We start from the raw sequence: 13,642 nt of genomic DNA, 5'->3' as shown, positions 1-13,642 counted from the left end.
TGGCCAGAGATGCTGTGTCATCAGTAAGAAGAGAGGTATTAGTGAATGCAAGAAGATAGAAATAGTGAGACAAAAAGTTCTATCATAGATCCTTCACTTAGGCCTTCCTCTACTTTATTATTTTTTATTTTTTTAATATTTTTTCAAATGCTTTATTAGCTTCTGATTTACATCATTCATTTCTGCCAGATTTTCAGTTATAAATTTTCTCCCCATTTCTCCCCTACCCACCACCCCAAAATAGCAGTCCCACAGGATATCCCCTCCTCCAATCGGCTCTGTGCCATATTTTATCCTATACCCCTTTTGACTTTTCCAGTGGACCTCTATGCCCCAGTGCCTGGGAAGATAAGCAGTTCAGTATAGGTTGTACATATGTGGCTAATGCAAAACAATAACAAAGTAGATATATTCTAAAAGACTGACTATATTCCCCCCATCCCACCTCCTACTTGTTCTATTCTCTACTTTGATCCCGACCCTTTTCAAAAGTGAGTGCTCTCAACTTCCCTCCCCCCAGCCTGCCCTCCCTTCCACCATCCTACCTGTCATCCCCTTTCCCCCTACTCTCCTGGAGGGTGAGATACCCTATTAAATGTGTATTTCATTCCCTCCTCAAACCAAATTCAATGGAAAAAACATTGACCCATTCCCTTTTGCCTTCCTATTCTTCCCCTCCATTGTAACCATTTACCCTTGCCTCTCCTATGAGATAGTTTACCCCATTCTGTCTCTCCCCATCTCCTCTCATTATATTCCTCTCTCACCTCTTAATTTCACCTTTTAAGTATAATCCCTTCTTGTTAAATTGGTCCTGTGCCCCCTATCTATGTATACCTATAAACATATATACACACATTCACATATGTATTCATATGCGCATATACCCTCATATATATATGTATATATATATATATATATATATATATATACACACACCTATACATGTATATGTATATATATATATATATTAACTTCAACTACTGGGAAAAGTTTCATAAGTTATGTTTATTGTTTTCCATGTAGGAATGTTAATAGTTGAACATTGTAAAGTTCCTTATGATTTCTTTTACCTGTCTACCTTCTCATGCTTCTCTTGCTTCTTGTATCTGAATGTCAAATTATCTATTCAACTCTGGTTTTTTCAGCAAGAATTCTTGAAAGTCCTCTATTCCACTGAATGACCATATTTTCCCCTGAAACATGATATTCAGTTTTGCTGGGTAGGTGACACTTGGTTTTAATCCCAGCTCTTTGGCCTCCAGAATGTCATATTCCAAGCCCTTCAATCCCTCAGTGTAGAAGCTGCCAGATCCTGGGTTATCCTGATTGTGTTTCCACAATATTCAAATTGTTTCTTCCTGGCTGCTTGTAATATTCTTTCCTTAATCTGGGAATTCTGGGAACCTGACTATAATATTCCTAGGAATTTTCTTTTTGAGATCTTTTTCAGGAGGTGATCGGTGGATTCTTTCAACCTCTATTTTGCCCTCTGGTTCTAAAACATCAGGGCAGTTTTCTTTGAGAACTTCCTGGGGGATGATTTCTAGGTTCTTACTTTGATCATGGCTTTCAGGTAGTCCTATAATTTTTAAATTCTCTCTCCTGGATCTATTATCCAGGTCAGTGGTTTTTCCCATGAGATATTTCACATTGCCTTCTATTCTTTCATTTGTTTGGATGTATTTAGCAGCATCTTTCTTGATTTCTCATAAAGTCATTAGCTTGCATTTGCTCCAATCTAATTCTGAAGCAATGGTTCTGCTCATTGAAGATTTGAGATTCTTTTTCCATCTGGGAAATTTGGCTTTTGAATGCATTCTTCTACTCATTGCCTTTTTCAGCCTCTTTTGCCATTTGAGTTAGTCTATTTTTTAATGTGTTATTTTCCTCAGGCAGGTGGTTGACTCTAATGTCATAATTTTCTTGCATTGTTCTCATTTCTCTTCCCCACTTTTTCCTCCACCTCTCTTATCTGCTTCTTAAGGTCCTCTATGGCCTGTAATCAGCTTGTATTTTCCTTTGAAGGTTTTTGTGCAGGAGTTCTGACTTCACTGTCTTCCTCCTGTTCCATGCTTTGCTCCTTTTTGTCCCCCAAATAGGAGTCTAATGTTGGAATCTTCTGTCTGCTTTGTTTCCTTGGCCTGGTCATGTCGCCCCTCAGTCACTTGACTCCTGGGCTTTTTGCCCAAGTAGGACTCTGCCACCAGACAGGGAAGCTTTCATCCCAAATGCTGCAGTTTTCTCAGCTGCCGGAGGTATTAGATAGGTGCCCTCTCTGAGGTCTCCACATGCTCTGGCAAGCTGGACACACACCCCAGGACCTCAACCCTGGACTGCAATCCAGATCCAAGAAGGTTAAATCAAGAGCAAATAACCCTCAGACTGGTGTTTGGTCCCCCTACACTCTGCAGGCCAGGAGCTGAAGCTGCCACATTGGGCTGGCTGGCTGTCTCAGGGGCAAAAGCCATGCACTCCTACTTACTGGGTCCCAAAGTCCAGACTCTCACTTTGTCCTATGCATCTATGTGTTGACAAATCTGGAAAGGGCCACAGCTGCTGCTGATCTGGAGTCCTTCTGGCCAGTGGCTGGTCAGGCCCACCCTGGGGCTAAAGCCAAGGCATGGGGTGGGGCTTGACTCCCAGAACTCTGCTCTGGCTGATTCCTGCTGGCCTGCTGGGCTGTCCTCAGCAGGAGCTTAGCTTCTCTGTGTCATTTTGTAGGTTCCGCAGCTCCAATGTTTGTTTAGAGTCCCCTTTTACATGGATTGGGGAAGGTAGAAGCCGGAGCCCAGTGGAGGTCCTACTTCTACTCTGCCATATTGACTCCACCATCTTGATTCTGCCCCCTCCCCCCTACACAGATAATTTTTATAGAAAAAATGAGAAGTAACTAAAAAAAGTAGAAGGTAACATCATAGATGTGGAAGACAATATGGTTGGTTACAGAGTCAAAAACATCATGTTCATGGGGGACAATATGACTAATAGGAAATTGGGAATGTAGGGCAGCTAACAACCCCCCCCCCTTTCATTTTGCTGCTTGGAAATTCTGATTGATTTAGTCCACCTGCAAGAATAACTAATGGTGGGGCAGCTAGGTGGCAAAGTAAATAGAGTCAGGGGTACCTGAGTTCAAATTCGACCTCAGACTCTTAACATACATACAGAAAAAAATTAGCCATGTGACCTTGGGCAAGTCACTTAACCCTAATTGCCCTACCTTCCCCTCTCAAAAAAAGGGCAAAAATGGCATACAGATAACAGAGTTCCTCTAATTACACAAGAACAAGTAGTGGTATAGAAATAGCACATTTCTTTTAATTAAAATAATTTATAGGAAAACAAATTTTATGCTTAAATTTGAGAGGAATACTGAACTTCTGAACCTATGCTCTTTTGAACTTCATTGAAACACAAAGAAATATGACTTACGCAGTTATACAAAATGTCAGCAATGATATAGAATAGAATCACTTACAAAATAGAATCAATTTTTTTATTCTCATTATATTTCATAGATGCTGATAAAGTAGTAGGGCTGTTCATTGGTAACTTCTTGCTTCATTACATGACCAAACTAAGTCCTTTCACAATCATACTTTTTTTTAATGTTACTGCTTAAACCATATCTTCCACATAAATCATCATTGAAAATACTATTCACTTACTTGAAACCTTATGGTTAGAATGTTTTTGCTAAAATAATATGTTTTGGGGTTAGAAAGTATCTTGAGATCTTTAATAACTGGACATTTTTCCCACAGACAATCCACTCTATTCCCTTCTTTCTATTCATATTGGCACCTAACTCATTATGTTTCTACAGTGCTGGTTCCAAGATAAGTATTGTTTTACCAACTCAATGAATTTTCCTTCCAAATGCTTCTGATTAATAAGCAGTTTTTATCCATTTATGTTTTCCTATGTGGATCCTTCAGACAATATTTCTTGAACAACCACAGATCTCTTTGAAGAAGCTGTGTAATGTTCTGGGCCTTAATAGCCAGTGCCTTAATACCTTAATGTGCTTTACTAGATGCAATATTATGTGTAAACAGGAGAATCTATGGGCCTTAAGCATTTATAAGCAATTCTTCTTTTATTTTGATAGGATATTTTCCTAACAGTGACAAATACTTTTGTTGAATATGTCTCACTCTTTTATAACTCATTTGAGAATAATGGATTCTTGGGGCAGCTAGATTGAGTAGTGAATAGAGCACTGGCCCTGGAGTCAGAAGGACCTGAGTTCAAATACAGCCTCAGACACTTAAAACAAAAAGTAGCCATGTGACCTTGGGCAAGTCACTTAACCCCAATTGCCCTCCAAAAGGCAAGAAAAAAGAAAGACAATAATGGATTCTTGAACAGTCTCTGCATGGCGGTGACATTTTAAAGGAATCATGTATGGTCTTACTGAATGCATAAGTTGCTGTTGTTGTTGTTGCAGCTGCTGCTACTGTTTTCTGAGAGAATTTATGAAGTCACATTTTGCTTTGTCAAGTCAAATGCTTTTAGGGGGAATGGCAGTAATCAACAAAAAGCAAACAAGAGAATTTTGGGGTTCTTTGCACCATGTAATCAATTATGTAATGCTAAATGTGTTATTTTTATATAGAAAATTATTCCCTCCTTTGTTGCAGAGGTAGAAGACTTTGAAAGCAAAATATAGTATGAATTCTTAAAGGTGGTCTGTATGACATTTGGTTTTGCTACACTTTAAAATATTTATTTATTTTTAATTTTTTTTAATAAGGGAAGTCTTGATGACTGAAAACGAGAGATATATGTGGAACATAATATAAAAATAGAAGACAATTAAAAAAAGACAGTCACTTCACTATAAGTAAGGCAGATGTGGTCTCTCCCTTCAGGTTAGTGCCTACTGAAGAAAATAGTACCTACCTACATAAGAAAAGTTAAACACTAACCCAAGACAGGCTAAGCTAAGTGACAAATGAATGATATGATTTTTTTTCCTAATAGACTATACAAAACATAGAAATCACCTTTGTCTGGAGATTTCAGGGATGACTTTATGGGGCAGAAAGATTTGGGGTTTTATCCTGAAGGATGAGCAAGGTTTATACTGGCAGAGAGAAGTGAGGTAGGGCAGTGGGCATTTAAGTGGGTGAGACAGCTTGAGCTTAGATGAAAGTCAGATTTCATACACCAAGTCATTCATTTAGTGCTGTGAAGTAGCTTTTCCCAGGAGCCCAACTCTTTCTATCTGTAGTCTCTAATGAAATGAGTTATATCGGGGAATCGTAGAACTACATTGATATTTGCCAAGTAAATTCCAGAATCTGGCTCCCCTCTCCATCATAAAAAGAGTAGATTAACTGCCTGTGTGTGTGGCACATGCACACACACACACACATACACACACACACACACACACACACCACAAAACATACCACTCTCCAGTTGAATTCACCAAATATTCACTGAGTGAATACTTGGTCAAAAATCCCGTTTCTTGATAATGGTTTACTCCCCAGGTGAATTAGTAGAGAACAAACAACACATATGCATTTCAAGGTATAATAACTATAACAACAAAGTAAACAGAGGAGTCTATTTTCAAGGTCCCAGAGTCCCTTACAAAAGAACAAAACAAACAAGAAATCAACAACTGATTTTTAGCAAATTTGGAGCTATGCTCTAGATCAGGGATTTTTGAACCTTTTCTGAATAAATGAATGATTAAATTTACTTATTAAGAACTTAATTCGTACAAACCACTGTGCTAAGTACTAGAGATAAAAATAGAAAAGAAAAACAGTCTGTACTTTCAAGGAGCTCACATTCTGAAGTGAAAGAGACAAGACATATGGAAGGTTTCAGCTACAAGTCAGATGGAAATGTCTCATGGTCCTAAGGGTACAAAGGCAAAAAATACCATAATTCCTATTCTTAAATATCATTTCCACTGATAAAAAACATATCAATTTCTAATGGTTAACCATTTGCCAGTGCCAAGGACGTTGCTGGCAAGAACTCTTTTTTTCTGGGTCTTCAGAAGCTACATCACCTTCAGAAACAATTTCCAGGCTATATCTCCACAGGGGTTCCCTTCCCAAGATGACATCCAAGGGTACTGGCCTGGAAGCATTGCTGTTCCCAAGGTTCTCAGGTTCTGAGTCCAATGCTGTCATCTGTAAAATGAGGATAATAATAGCATCATTTCCTAGGGTTGTTGTGAAGATAAAATGAAATTATATTTGTAAAGCACTTTAAAAGCATTAAAGTATGAAATAAGTGCTAGACATTATTATTATTCTACATATACAAAATAAAATACATAGAATTATACGAGAAACTAAATGTTGCTTTTCATTCTTTGTTTTCAAAGACAACCACTGACATCACAGGATAATGCCCTAACTAACCCATGAACTGGATTTAAATGAAGCAGAGTTATACAGCTGCTGACCTATTCTATTCTCCTGAGTCATCGAAGTCCAGTGGCAGGAGAAAAGTCAAGACTGCAATGGGTGACCTTGGCATCTTTGATGTCTGACCAAGTTCTAAGCACTCCACAGTGCCTGCTTCAGCTGCCTTCAGGGTTATTGAACAAATTGTTCTCATTCACCCATTCTTCCAAGGAAAGTATTCACATGCTTGGGGTAGACATCCCCTTAACTCATAGACAGTTTTGGGACCTGTTGGTTACTCTTTATTTTTTTTTAAGCAATTGGGGTTAAGTAACTTGCTCAAGGTTACATGGCCAGTTATTTCTGTGTGTGGTGGTAAGTATCTGAGCCCAGATTCGATCCCAGGTCATCCCAACTCTGGGGCCGGTGCTCCTACTCACTGAGCCACCTGGCCACCCCTAAGCAATTGGGGTTAAGTAACTTGCTCAAGGTTACACGGCCAGGTGTTTCTGTGTGTGGTGGTAAGTATCCGAGCCCAGATTCGATCCCAGGTCATCCGGACTCTGGGGCCAGTGCTCTTGCTCACTGTGCTACCTGGCCGCCCCATGTCGGTTACTCTTAACCTGTGTTAGCCTATCTGCCAAGATGGTTTGCTGAGATATGACCACTGTGAATGCTATAGTTTCTTTTACCATAGGTAAAAGGTGGGTGAAGGTGGACACTAAAGGTCGATGAGCAGCCCTGAAAAGGGTTTGACAAGCCCTCACAACAGAAGTATGAGTCTTCTCTTAACACCCCATACCCTGGAAACCAATTTTATTGAAATAAAGATATAATTTCTGATCTAAGTCCATGGACATTTCGCAATCAAACCATGGACTCTCTATTTAGAAACCTTACCCTAGAGCCTCAGCCTTAATCAGTTCACAAAATGTATCCTTGTCTTTGGAAATCTTTGTTTTTCTTCTCCTTATTTTTCTTGGGCCCATGATAGCTTATTCCATTTTATTGATTCTTTTTTGTTTGTTTAGTGATTTTGGGTGGTGGTAGATAAGAGCAATTTCTAGAATTTGAAAAAAATATGAGAAAATTAGTAACTCACCTTAAGGAAACAAATTTGAAAGAATGCAAGGTTTCTTATGATAGGAGAAAAAGAAAATACACCTCAGTGTCTCACAGTCCCTGATTACAAAGATTTCTGGACAATGCCAAGGGAATAAAGACTGTCTCAGAAAGTAGTGTCAAACTCACCTATTTTTCTGAATTTTTGATATAGTGTCATCATTGTCAAAACTTTGGTGAATCTGCCCCTAAGGCTTTGAGTAGCTTATAGTACAGTTTACACCTATGCTATACTATGCCTTCTTCCCAACGGACACAAAAGGAGAATAGAAAACAAAAAAACATACACACAACCTTTCAGGTGATCATAATTCCAAAAGCTCCACAACTGAGAAAGAAAGGTATTGACTACTTTCTTGATCTCCATAAATCTAAAATAGGCAACTTTCCAGTCATGGTATAGGAGCAGGCCTAGAAGCCTGGACTCTTTAATTTTTAAATTACCTAGAGGCAACTTTATAATGAGAGAGATGCTAAGACTTTTTAAGACAATTGATTAGCCAGTGGTGATGTCTTCCTTCAGATTAATTGCCATACCTTTCTAATTGTAGAAATAATGAATTTGGAAGCAAGAAAAGTCACTATGTGGGGCATTTGCCTGAAAAGAAACATATATTATATCACTTTAATATCTTCCCTAAATGGGAAAGGAAGAATATGGACCCCACAGATTTGGATTTTGGAGTTTTCACTCATCTCCTGAAATAGGACTTATTACATTGCTTTAAGGCACAGTTGGGACAAGAACAACAACAAAAAAAGAACGAGTAAAAGAAAGTAGGATATGGATCTCATAGAGAATGCCATGCTTCTCTCAGAGTCCTAGACTCTCCCCATTGGCTCTTTGGAGTGGGAGAGACAGAGTTCAGTTGAAAGAGTCTGTATGGAGCTGGATCTTGTGTGGTGATTTGAGTAATGGCCAGAGATGATAGTGTTTATGTGTATGTGTGAGTGTGTGTGTGTGTGTGTGTTTGTGTGTGTGTAAGACCAAAGGTACAGACCTCTCTGATTGATTATGGCCCATCACAAACCCCTTCAATCCAGGCATGTATATTTCATGTATCTGTTGTTTTGTAATAGAACAAGTTTAGAATGAAGACAAGAGATCTCAACGCCCAGCTGAGTCTCTCCCTAAATGGATACATAATTGTGAATCATATATTTCAAAATAAATTCCCAAGGGTAGAATTTTTATGAATCTGGGGCTTTCAGTCTGCTCCTTCAGAGTATAATGTACATTTTTTAATTTTTTTCTCAATTCATTTATTTTTAGTTTTCAACCTTCATTTCCACAAGATTTGGAGCTACAAATTTTCCGCATCTTTCCCCTGCTCCCCACCCCAAAATAGCAAGCCTACTGAGTAATCTTTCCCCCAATCTGTTCTCTCTTATGTCCTTGCCCCATCTCCCCCCCCCCAAACTTTCTAGTAGGGCAAAATGGATTTCTATAGCTCAGTGCCTGTATGTCTTATTTCCCCCTTGCATGTAAAAAACAATTAACATTTGTTTTTTAAAACTTTTATTTCCAAATTCTTTTCCTTCTTCCCTCCTCACCCACCCCCACTGGGAAGACAAGCAATTCAATATAGGTTGCACATGTATAGTTACCTTAATCATTTCCATACTAGTTATATTGTGAAAGACTAACTATAATTCCCTCCATCCAATCTCTCCCCCCACTTATTCAATTTTCTCCTTTGACCCTGTCCCTTTTCAAAAGTTTTTGCTTCTAAGTACCCTCTCCCCCAGTCTTCCCTCCCTTCTATCATGCCCCCTCTTGTCCCCTTCCTCCCTACTTTCCTGTAGGGTAAGATATCCAATTGAGTGTGTATGTTATTCCCTCCTTAAGCTAAATCCAATGAGAGTAAGGTTGACCCATTCCCTTTTGCCTTACTACTCTTAATCTCCATTATAACAGTTTCCTCTTGCCTCTTTTATATGAGATAATTTACCCTGTTTTATCTCTCCCTTTCTCCTTCTCCCAATATATCCCTCTCTCATCTCTTAATTTTATTTTTTTAGGTATCATCCCTTCCTATTCAACTGATCCTGTGCTTTCTGTCTATGTATACATGTACACACATATACACACACATATATATTTATGCACACATATACCCTCCTGTACATACATACACTCTACTCTCACCCTGGATCATCAGGGTTCCCCACTCAACTTTTACTTTATCTTTGGTGTTTAAGGGTTGAGAAGTCTGGAATCCTCCACAGTTGCCAGTGATTCATTCTCCTGAAGTCTGTTCCCGCCAGTCCATGCCACTGGTCGGGGGCCACCCTAGGCCTTGGCCCACAGGGCTCATGCAGGACTGGGCTTCACTCCCAGCACAGGTGTAATAGACCCTTGCTGTTGGCCTTCCCCAGTCTGCCTAGAAGATTCGTTCTCACTTTCACTTTGTGTGTTCTGTAGCTCTAAAATTTATTTAGAGTCATTTTTTTTACAGGTATTGGAGGTGGTTGGAACAAGAGCTCAAGCAAGTTACTGCTTTTACTTTGCCATCTTGGCTCCACCCCCGCCTTTTTTTTTCTTTTGCAGTATGACTCATGCTTCACTCACTGAGAGGAATAGGGTCCTAGGGCTCCAAATAGACACATCACTTTACATAGCAGCAATGACACAAATTATTATCACTAATAATAAGGATCCAGGGGAAAGAATGGTCAGGAGAAATTAACAAAAGAAAATGTTGTTTTTACTGATAATTTTTTTAAATTATGACTTAAGATTTCAGTTGTGCATTAGCTTAGACTGAGTTCAGTCTCAAGAGTTTCTTATCTTTTCTTGTTATGCTTCAACTCCCTTTTAGGATAAATTCCTACCTTATTATTTAAGTAATATATTTATGTAAGAGGTGATAAGAATCTTGTAGTCTGGGCTTGGGAAACCCTAATATTATTGTTATATAAGATTTCTGCACTTATACATTACTGATTGATTACTGATTGATTAGTTTGATATTAATTTTAGTTTATTATAAATATTAACATATTAATTATTACAGTATTTCCCATACTTTTAGAGTCATTCTGAATACTAAACATGATCAGATTTAGGTAGAGATTGGTTATTGGTATTTAATTGATATATCAATTTCATATTTAATATTCATATTCAATTTAATATTAATTGGTATATCAATTTCAAACTCATTCAACAAATATTTATTAGGTACTTGCTATCTCAAAGGCATAGCACCAAAATAAAAGCTGCTAACGGTCTCACAAAATACCTTTTGAAATTATGTTTAGTTTATCTTACTTAATATAAGTCATGAGTATTGGCACTACAATCCAAGTTATTTAATCTGCATTGATATCATGACTTAGAAAGTCACATACACAGCCATAACTATACCTGAAACAAATTCATTTGTGCAGGAAGGGGTGAGGTTGAAAGTGGTGACTGATGAAGAAAAGACAGTTCAACTTCGAGTCCAATTGTTCTTAAAATGACATATTAAAATGCAATCCCACCCCTAATCATTGGGGTAGGAAAGGAAGGTGACACATTCAAAGAACCGTGGTGATGATAGTGGTCAAGAAAAGTTGTATTATTTGTCTCCTTAGAACAGTAACAACCATTCTTTCCTCCACAGTGGTTAGCTATGACTCCAGATCACCCAGCAAGCATGTTGAAGGGATCCGCAGTTGGTATTGATCTTGGTTCCACTTGTTCTTATATGGGAGTCTTCCCACATGGGAAAGTGTGGATCATTACTAATGAGCAAAGAAACAAGACAACCAAGAGATATGTTGCCTTTACTGACACAGAACATTTAACTGGTAATACTGCAAAAAATCAAGTTGCAATGAACTCCACCAACAGATTTTGATGCCAAATGTCTAATTGGTTACAGACTTGATGTAGCTATATACTATAAGCAGCTATATAGACATGAAACATTGGCTTTTCACAGTAGTAAATGACACAGGCAGGTCTAAGGTCCAAGTGGAGTACAAAGGGCAAACCAAAAGTTTCATCTGTCCCAAAGAAGTATCTTCTATGGTCTTAATCAAGGTGAAAGAAATTGCTGAAGTTTACCTGTCACAAATGCTATCATCACGGTACCAGCCTATTTCAACAGTTCCCAATGATCTCAATGTGCTACAAATCATCAATGAGCCAATTGTTGCTGCAATTGCTTATGGCTTGGACAAAAAGATTGATGCCAAGAAAAATGTGTTGATCTTTGACATTGGAAGTGGTACTTTTGATATCTCCATTCCTACCATTGAAGAGGAAATCTTTGAGGTCAAGTTCACAGCTGAGGACATTTGCTTAGATGGGGAGAACTTTGACAACTGCATGGGCAATGATTTCATTGTCAAGGTCAAATGAAAGTATAAGAAGGACTTTAATGAGAATAAGAGGACTATGTGCCATCTCTATACTGTTTGTGAATATACAAAGTACTCCCTCTCTACTAGTGCTCAGGCCAGTATTGAGGTTAACTCTCTCTATGAAAATATCAACTTTTATAACTCTATCACCCACACCAACTTTGAAGAACTGAATGTTAATTTCTTCTGTGGCACACTGGACCCCCATAAGGAAGACCTTAAGATACACCAACCTAGATTTTTTCATGACATTGTTGTAGTGGGTGGTTCCACTTGGATTCCCCAAAATCTATAAGCTTCTGCAATATTTCTTCAACATGAATATAAATACTCATGAAGCTGTTGCCTAGAATGCAACACTCCAGGCTGCCATTTTGCCTGGAGAGAAATCTAATAGTATATAGGACTTGCAGCTATTGGATGTTCCTCCTCTTTCCCTTGAAATTGAAAGTCCTGGTGTAGTTATGATAGTTCTGATCAAATATAATACCGTAATCATAGCTAAAAGCATACACAGACCTTTACCACCTATTCGAACAATCAACTTGGTGTTTTTATTCAGAATTGTGAAGGTGAGAGAAAAATGACAAAGGATAACAACCTGCTTGGCAAGTTTGAAGTCACAGGAATCCCCCAGCACCTCAGATTGAATTAGCATTTGACATTGATGTAAATGGCATCCTTAATTTTTCTCCTGTGGATGAGAGCACAGGCAAGGAGAACAAGATAACCATCACCAATGACAAAGGTCATTTCAGCAAAGAAGACATTAACATGTGATACATGAGGCTGAGAAATATAAGAGTGAGGATGAGAGGCAGAGAGACAAGGTATCTTCCAAGAATTGTCTTAAATCTTATACTTTCAATATCAAGACTACCATAGAGAAGCAAAACTACTAGGCAAAATTGGTGAGAAGACAAACAGAAGATCTTTGACAAATGTAATGAAATAATCAATTGGCTGGATAAGAACCAGACTTCTTAGGAGGAAGAATTTGAGCATCAGCAGAAAGAATCAGAGAACGTCTGAAACCCCATAATTACTAAACTATACCAGAGTACAGGGGGCATGCCATGAGGCAAGCCTCCTGATTCTCAAGAGGTGGAGCAGGCCCATCTGGAGGTGCTTCTTCTGGACCCACCATTGAAGAGGTCAACTAAACATGCCAGAAGAAAGAGCTTTCCAAAAATTAAAGGACTCAAATTTGCAGCCAAGGCAATAGCAGTTTAAAAGTTAGCATTTAAGCTACTATGTAAATCTGAGCATTCTAAGTTCTTTAATGTGTGCAGAGGAAGAAAAGTGAATAATATCGAATTGTGTCAGTACTATAAACAAGTAGAAGCATAATTCTTGTCCTGGACAATAACATCTATTAAAATTGGCACCACAGGGAAAAATAGCACTCAGTAGGAGACCAGGATGTGAGGTATAGAGGCAAGAGATGTACACTCCTATGGAGGAAGTATAGAGAGCATAGAGGAAATATACACTACTATGGAGGAAACATGTTCTCCTGGAAAAGAAGCATTCCTTCACTAGCTCAGTTGTCAGAGCCCTGGTGCAAAGCCTCACTTGACATGTGCTAGCTACAATTCCTTTATTTAAATTCATCTACTTGGGCATCAATTCTCCAGTCACTGAATGACATTTTTAACATGAGCTGTTAGTGACATATGGATTATTCATGGATACATTGTGGCTAAAGTAAAGCATGGACTCATCAAATGAAGAACTTTTAAAAAATTAATTAGATTGATTTATAGGCCTTCTTAATGAAGGCT

The 13,642-nt window shown here is 38.4% G+C and overlaps 1 pseudogene; it reads left to right on the top strand.

The window, feature by feature from the left end:
- The first annotated feature begins 11,146 nt into the window (after nucleotides 1-11,146).
- LOC138168642 (heat shock cognate 71 kDa protein pseudogene) lies at nucleotides 11,147-13,165 on the top strand (annotated as a pseudogene).
- Nucleotides 13,166-13,642: the final 477 nt, after the last annotated feature.

This window comes from Petaurus breviceps, unplaced genomic scaffold (genome assembly GCF_028583685.1).
Source record: "Petaurus breviceps papuanus isolate PSGF00001 unplaced genomic scaffold, PetGlider_PUasm1.0 37, whole genome shotgun sequence".
Lineage (NCBI taxonomy): Eukaryota > Metazoa > Chordata > Mammalia > Diprotodontia > Petauridae > Petaurus > Petaurus breviceps.
The sequence above is the reverse complement of the archived record's forward strand: the minus strand, read 5'-3'. Positions and strand labels throughout refer to the sequence as shown.